This window comes from Accipiter gentilis, chromosome 29 (genome assembly GCF_929443795.1).
Source record: "Accipiter gentilis chromosome 29, bAccGen1.1, whole genome shotgun sequence".
Classification (NCBI taxonomy): Eukaryota; Metazoa; Chordata; class Aves; order Accipitriformes; family Accipitridae; genus Astur; species Astur gentilis.
The window spans coordinates 7,897,570-7,905,522 of record NC_064908.1 but is presented as its reverse complement, the minus strand read 5'-3'; positions in this window follow the sequence as shown (position 1 = coordinate 7,905,522).

The following is a 7,953-nucleotide window of genomic DNA, read 5'->3' as shown; positions in this document are numbered from 1 at the left end:
GGGTAAAAGGAGGAAACTGAGATATTGAGACGCACCGTATCCTCTGCCTCTGAAGCAACACCACAAGGTACTCATGCTCAGAGAAGTACCCCAGGAAACCCTCCAACACTTTCCCTCTGCCACTCATGGACCTCCCCATGCCACTGGCTTGGCTCTACCGGCCATATGTGTGTCTGTGCTGGCTGGGACCAAGAAAGACACCCAGGACAGAACCCCTGGGAATCTCACCTGACCCCCTTTGGCTTTTCCTTATTCAGAAAGCCGAGGGAGACTGAAAGGACTGTCCTGGCTCTGGGGACTCATCCAGGATGGAGGGAACACAGGAGGGAAGCAAAGATGTGGTACAGGGATGTGCCATAGCCCAGGCTCCCAGGGGCAGAAAAATCTGGACTTGCTGAGACCTCCTGACCCCTAAATGCATCTGATGGTGCACAAATGGACCCCAGCATACTCCCATCCGGCCAGCATGGCTCCTGTTCCTCCCCTCTGCTGAAGCACCAGCAGGCTGAGACATGACAACAGAGGTGCATTTGGGAGGAGACAGAGCGTGGGAGGCCACAGCCCAGTGGAGACCCAGAGCACGAAAGACAAAGTGGTGGTGGAAAATGAGGCATGAGCCAGTGGAGGTATAGTAGACATGAGGGAGACCAGGAGCAGACAAAGCAGGAACACACTCTTTGACCCAGGGCACTTCTCAGCTCTCAGTGCCACTCCTGCAGCAACCTTCCCCCCATGCCTCGTTGCACCAACCCACGTGGCTGCTGCCTGCCTGGGCATGGCACGTGCACCTTTGCCTGCCCACCCGCAGGAGCACACAGGCAGGATGTGCACCCACACGTGCAGAGTGAACATCCCTGTTTACGCATCGGTGCCCACCCATGCAGTTAAAGGGCATGCAAATACCTCGCTGGCCTCTGCAGAGCAGTGAGGTCCCAGAGGTGCACACACATGTGCTTTTGTGCATGCTACTTCTGGCCATCCCTGCGCCCCAGCTTGGAAAATGATGTTGCCACCCTGTTCCTCCTGAGGGACACAGGTTGGGTCCACAGAGGGGTGCAGCAGTGAGCAAAAAGCCAGGAGCTGCTCTGGCCAGCAGTGCAAGGCAAGGGGCCCTGCATTGCTCTTCAGCCATGCTCATCCCATGTTGCACCACTAGCTCTGCACTTGATGCATCAGGCTGGCCTGGGATGCAGAGCATGGGGGAGCCGTGGGATCCTACAAGAAGGAACTGCTGGGGCCGTGGAGGACTTGCGGCAGGGCCTGGCTTTGAGCGAAGAGGGTGTCCAGGCTGGGGGCAGACCCCCTCCCAGGGATGGTTTGGTGTCAAAGCAGGACCAGGACTCCAGGGCAGCCACCTCCATCGCTATCTGCCATAGGCAAAGAGGAACCTGGCAGTCCCTGGAGGGCAAAGCCCAGAAGGGAATGGGGGGAAGCAGCACTGAAGGAAATGGCTCTGAGGTGGGTCCCATAGGGCCACAGCTGTGTCCCTCACCATCTTCCCTCCCTCCCCTGGTGGGGCAGGAGGGGTCAGGGCCCAGAACAGCAATGTCCCTTGTCCCCAGCACTCCTCTCTGCCCCCAGCACACCTCTCTGCTCTGACCTGGGAGGCAGTGGGGTGTCAGTGCCTGGATCCCTCAAGGGTGGCCTCCACCCTTGTGCTCTTACAGGTCATGTGGAGAGCAGGACTGCTGCAGGGAAAATATGGTCCCTGCTGCTGGATCCCTCCCCTGCCTCACTGCAGAAGCCCCAGCGTTCTCCTGTCCCTGGAGGCATCCCACCCGCACAGCATCCCCAATGCCCAACAAGATGAGCAGGGTGCGTGAGTGTGGTGTTTGTGTTTCAGGAGGTGATGATGATGCCCAGAGCGGTGCTGGGACAGCAGAGGATTGGTGATGGAGGGGCAGACATGGAGGGAAGGGTCTCAGCTGTCACCACATCTGCCATTCACCCTGGCCCAACCTGAGGTGCCAGAGATGTGCCATGCATGGAATCCCATGTGTCCTCTGTCTGTCGACACCTGTACATTAGGGTCATGAGTAGGGACTGGAGAGATCTGTGGCAAAGCCTCAGGGGTCTTGAAGGGTCTGTATGGCTGTGGTTTTATTTTCAGCAAGCCCAGCAGGACATGGGGACCCTACAGAGCTGGTGCTTTGGGGAAGCAGATCTGGATTTATCCCATTTATCCTGACTGGTACTTGCTGGTTGTTCACTTGCATTTTACAACTCCACTTCCATGGGGTCATCTTGCACCCGGAGCATCCTCTGGCCATACCCTCATAGTCAGTTCCCCTTGTGCAAAGAGCAGCTCCCAGCTTCAGACTGGGACTTGTTCTTCCCACTAAAGCCCAGCCAGTCCTCACGCCCATTTCTGCCCTCCAGCCTCCTGAGCACAAGCCTCCTCTCCCAGCCACCGTGCCCTGATCCACATGCCCCAGTATCTCTCCTCACCCTCTCCAAACAGCAGTGTAGCCCCCAAATCACCTGAGCCCAGGCACGCACTGAACTAGCACCCAAAACGCAGATGCTGCCCCCGCGGTCTCACTCCCCCAGGATTGCCTACCGCACCGCGGCCTCGTCTTGCTGGGCCTCTGTCACCTTTGGGTCCAGCGCTCAGAAAGGGCTGGTCTTGCTCCCGCTGAGACGACTGGGAGCTCAGGACGTCCTGCAGGGTTTTGGAAATTAGCCCATCTCCTTCGCTGCCTAAACATCGCTCATGGGCTTGAAGGTGAAGCAGCTGCCTCGGGATTCAGCAGACTGTTAAAATCGGCTGATCAGCTCCCGGCAGGTGTGAGAGAGACTATGCAATTAGCCTGAGCATCCCGCAGAGCGGGCTGCGGGGGGTGCGAACAGCCCAGTTACGGCACGGTATCGGGGCGGCGGGGAGGGGGGGGCCTCCGCGTCACGTGCCCACTGGCCTGGGGACAGCCAGGACCCGGGAGCTGAGCGAAGCACCTCTGCGGATTGCTTTTTCCGAAGAACAACCTCTCGCTACTCCGGCTTCCTCCGTGCGAGCGCATTCCCAAGGACAGCCCCGTCGCTCTGTGCCGTGGTGTGCAAACGTCTGCTGCACGCAGCCCGTGCTGGAGGGGCTGCGGGGAGGTCAGAGCCCGCAGAGCAGCGCTGCATGCAAGCCCGGACCCTCGGGCATCCCGCTGGGATGGAGCTGATCCTGGGGAGGGAGACTCAGAGGAAGCAGACGTGTGACCTTCCTCCCCGTTGCCAGTGACGGTCTGCAGAGCTTGCTCCTGCTGCTGCCTGGCTCTGGCTGGCAGCAGTTAAGCAATTGCTGTTTCATTTTTTCAATGCATCCACCGCTGACCTTGCCAGTCCCTGCACTCCTGCCCTCTATTCAAGGAGAACCAAAAGGATGGTTTATTACCTGGATTTCTTGCTTAACTGTTGTTTTTTTTTCTTCTTTGAATGACTGCTGACTAGAACCACTTTTGGTTTCTGGAATTAGATATTCTCCCACATGTCCTGCAAACAAGCTGAGCTTTCCTCCAACTTTGAAAACAGAAAGACAGAGGCATGAACCATTGGTGTGGGGCTAGAAACGATACAGTTAGTTGGTGCTGCTGTGGACTACAGAGGGGTGCGATGGCAGAGGAACAGCTCTCCTGGGAATGGAGTTCTCCTAGCGTGAAGGTGCTTTACATCAGCATGGTTTATTCCTCTCCTCATGTGGGAACAAGCTCTCCGCATTCATTTTAGCTTCATGCATGGAGGATTGCTCCTAAGTCAAGTGGTGAGAGTAGAGGGGATCTAAGCCAGCAAGTGGGGCCAAGGTGCTGAGACTTTGACTCTCTGTCCAAAAAATGCCAGAGGAGAAGTCACGGAGGCACAGCAAGAGCCATGGGCTACTTGGTCACCCAGGACACACTGCTGCACCTCAAGGGGACACAGCCCCAGCACCAGCGGCAGGATCTTGCACATCCACATGTCACTTGGGCTTGTCCTGCACTTCTCCGGCTGCCTCAAGAGAGCTGTGCTTTTAGAAAGGCTGCCTGGAAACCATTGCATGCCTCAGTTTACCCAGGGAGTTAGTTGTCTGCCTTGCACAGAAATTCTGGCAGGGTGGCAGCAAACAGTGGCTTGCCCCAGGCCAAGAGACACACACACGTCTTCTCAGGAGGCTCTAGACCACAGCACCTGCTTGCAAAACACTGCGAGGTGTGTGGGCTAGAAGACAGCTACCAGGAACAAGAAACCCCCCAGCTACTCTCCATCCCCAGAGCACACAGGATAAAGCAGCTCCCTATGAAAAAGGCACAAAAAGGCCTGAAAATCCTGAAGACTTATCATGTTGTTCATATCCTGGGTCCCTTTGGCATGCTGCATCCTGTAGCAGCAGGGACCTCCACACTCAGTTGCATGGACTGAGCCTTGCTGCCTGCCCCAGCAAAGCTCAGTTGGGTTTGCTTTACACAGTCCTGCTGTCTCCAGCCCCCAGGCTGTTTTCTCGTGGGGACACCAAGCGCGGTGACCTCTCGCTGGGTGCAGGGGCTGTTATCAATAACAGGAAATGAACTTGTCAGGAGGGGCAGGAGGGAGAGAGACCCAGAAAGAAAGGAAGCGGTTAGAAAGTAGTCACTTCCATTTTTGCTGCGAGAGAGCCTGCGCCCACGCGCTGCTGGGCTCCAGGGTAGCAGTGCTGGCTTTCCGCAGGTTTATCTGGTCTGGGATCGGCACCGAGTTTTTTGTGAAGAGCACACAGATCCTCTCCTAGCCCATGATAACAGCAAGAAAGAAGATAGTAAACCAGGGATGGTTAAAAATAGCCTGCTCTCAGCCAACGTCCGGTGTAGAAATAGGTGCAGCAATTCACACAGATGCTGAGTTTGTCACTCCACGGGGGCTAAGTTTCTTAACCTCACTAAAAACAGCCCATGCATGTGATGTTGACTGTACCATCTGGCCCCAGCCCAGGCTGGACCTGTGGATGTAGCTACCTGGGGCCAAAGGGTCTTGCTGCTGCATGGCACAGGCCAGGGAGGATGTGCCAGCAGCTTCTACGTGGAGTCTTGGAGGTGGGGATGAGCTAGGGTTGTCTGAAAGACCAGTGGTACAGGGTGAAGCCAACCCAAGAACTTGGCTTCTCCAGTTCTCAGCTGCTGGCATGTCGGCTGCTGCTGCTGGACAGGAGGCATCTTCTCCACACAGATACTTGCATAACTCACCCCAGTGGCCTCTTCCTCTTTTCTTGGGCAAACTGTAGAGCTGAGACCTGTCAGTTCTTTTACCGAGAGCTGTGTTTTCCAGAGCTTTCCATGCTGTTTTCCTGCATTCTATTGCAGTATCTTTTTAAGGTGGGAGAGCCCACAGAAAAGCCTTGCTACCCCCAGCAAATGCAAATCCACTGCTATTATACAGCACCCTGTAAGATCCCCCTTGAGCACAGAGAGAGATTCAGCTTCCTCACCCTGAATCCCACTGAGACAATCCTGTCTTAGCACAGGAGGGCATGTCCTACAGACAGGACATGCACCCAGGCAGCCAGGATCATGTGAGATACATTGCATGTGCAAATGAGACAAATTCTCTAAATTCAAGTCCTCTATCCTGTAGTTTGGCACTAGGCTAGCCAAGCCTGGCTGATGCTGCACTAAAACACATTGATCTGCTCCCAAAGGGAGGTTCTTGAGTTGCGGTGCACCTTGCAAGAGCCAGAGCCCTGTGGCAACGGCGGTAGGTCCCATCTCTCCAGCCACAGATGGGCCAAGGCAGCCAGAGGGCAGCAATGCAGAGACGACGGGGAACTGCACAGTGTGGCTCCTCCAGCATGCAGCCAGCCGCCCACCAGGCAGGGCCATGTGTGCGTGCGAGTATGTGGGCCTGTCTGCTCTTGAAAGCTGTTTTGGATGTGCTTTCTGGCCTCAGAAAATCAGGAAGCTGCCACGTTGGGCCGTGTACTGCTCCTGCTGAGCAAGGCCTCCTGAGTCCCTTTAGTCTTGCTGCAGCTTGTGCAACTGTAGGTCTGAGCTGCAGGAGCTCACAGCACACGGGGTCTGTTTTATCCCAGCTCCAGGATTAGAAATATTCCTGTCCACTCACTGTAGGGAAGCCATGGTGCTGGAAGCCACAACATGTCCCATATCTGGAGGAAAAGCTAAGAAGCTGCAGGCTTGTTAGGTTTTTTTCTTCTGCTGTTGGGGCCAAGGGGTGTCCCCAGCTGCTCTGGGCAGGGGACACCTTTCCTGCCAGCAAGTGCAGGTAGCAGAGGATAGAGCCAAGGGGCTTTCAGCACTGGAGGATAAATCAAGGCAGCAGCTGGTGGCACCAGAGCTCCTGATACAGCACAGGCATTGGGCTTTTTGCCTGTGAAAGCCGCACCTTACCAGCGCCTGGATCAGCTGCAGCAGCAGACAGCAGACCTCTCCATCACCCAGGGCTGCCAAACACCCTTCCCCTGCTCCTGCCTGGCTTGGGCACAGGGGTCAAGCCATGGAGCTGGCATCAGGGCAGTGTTTGCAGTAACCCTGAATAAGTCACTGGGTCTGCCACCCTGTGGGAGAGCAGTATGTCACGGCTGTGGTGCCTGGTGGGCAGGTCACTGAGCAGTGGTCCAGCTTCTCCCCCATACCTCACCTCTGGTTTATGGGGGACATTGTGCCCTATTTATGAGGACTGCTGGACTGTGTGTGCGTTTTGGGAAAGGGTGGTTGTAGTGCTGGGTCCCAGGTCTGTTATACCAGGATAGGGCAGCAGGGACCCGTGCTGCTGGAGAGTGGGGGAGAGGATGGGGAAGCATGGGCTGAGCACCCATGGGGCTGTGGAGAGGGGTGCAAAGCCAGTGAGCTCTGCTCTCAGCTGGGGCAGGTCACCCCTGCCCTGCCATACCACCAGCCAGCCTGGCACCATGACACCACAGCAGATGATGTCCCGCTTTGTGAGCATCACCCCTGCTAGGGGGGATCTGCACCTCTTCTCACAGCCCCCCAAGCAGCTCTGCCTGTCCCTCTTCTGTGGATCTCCTGAGCTTCTCCCCAGATGTGAGAGTCATCAGCAAGGCCACCTCAGCTGGGCTTTGGGGTCGCTCTACTTTGGGGAGCTGGAGTCCAGCCAGGGGGAGCCTACAGAGCTCAGATGCAGCAGCCTGCAGGCATGTGCTGGGCAGGGGCCCTGTTGCCTGCTCCTGCCAGGGAGGAGATGCTATGTGTTGGGCTGCATCCTGCAGCGCTGGCTGGGTCTGGGCCCACGGGTGCTGACAGGAGCCCCCTGTGTCTGCCTGTTTCTCCATTCCTGCAAGGGCCTGGTTTATGTTTCTGTCACGGTCAGGGATGGCTGAGTGCATAAGGATCCAGGATGGACCCTGCGGAGGTCCAGATGGATCCTGTCTTCCATGAGGAGCCAGCACTGATTCAGGCAGTGACAGCCACCCTGTGTGTCAGCATCCTCTCTGCCTGCCTCTTCAGCATGGGTCAGACAGTCCCCAGGGGCTGACACTTACAGGCTGGCTTTCAGGGCAGACTCTCTGCCAACAGCCTCTTTTTAGTAATGTTCAGCAAAGGAGGGGAAAGATGATGTTTGTCAACTGAGAAAATATCTGTGTGTTTCCCTGGAGACCTGGTGGGATGGTCCCACCACCCCTGCTTCTGGGACTGTCCAAGACAGAGAGGAGGTCAATGACAGGCAGAGGTAGAAGCTGGGCAGGGGGCTCTGGGCTGGAGCAGAGGAGCAGCAATGGGTGGGCAGCACTGCCAGGCAGGGTGACTTTACCTGTGTGTGCAGCTGCAGACAGGATTTGGGGAAGAAAGGATGGACCCAAGGCTGGAACAGCACCAAAATTGTACAGAGCTCTGCTCAGGACCCCAATGCACAGTTTGGGTGCAGGGCCTGGCCTGGGAGGAGCAGGGGTGATGGAAATGGAGACATTTGCTCCACACTCCTGGGAAATATAGCAGTGGTGTGCTACAAGGCGTCCTGCCCTTGGCCCCTGCCTTCACCAGCATCCCA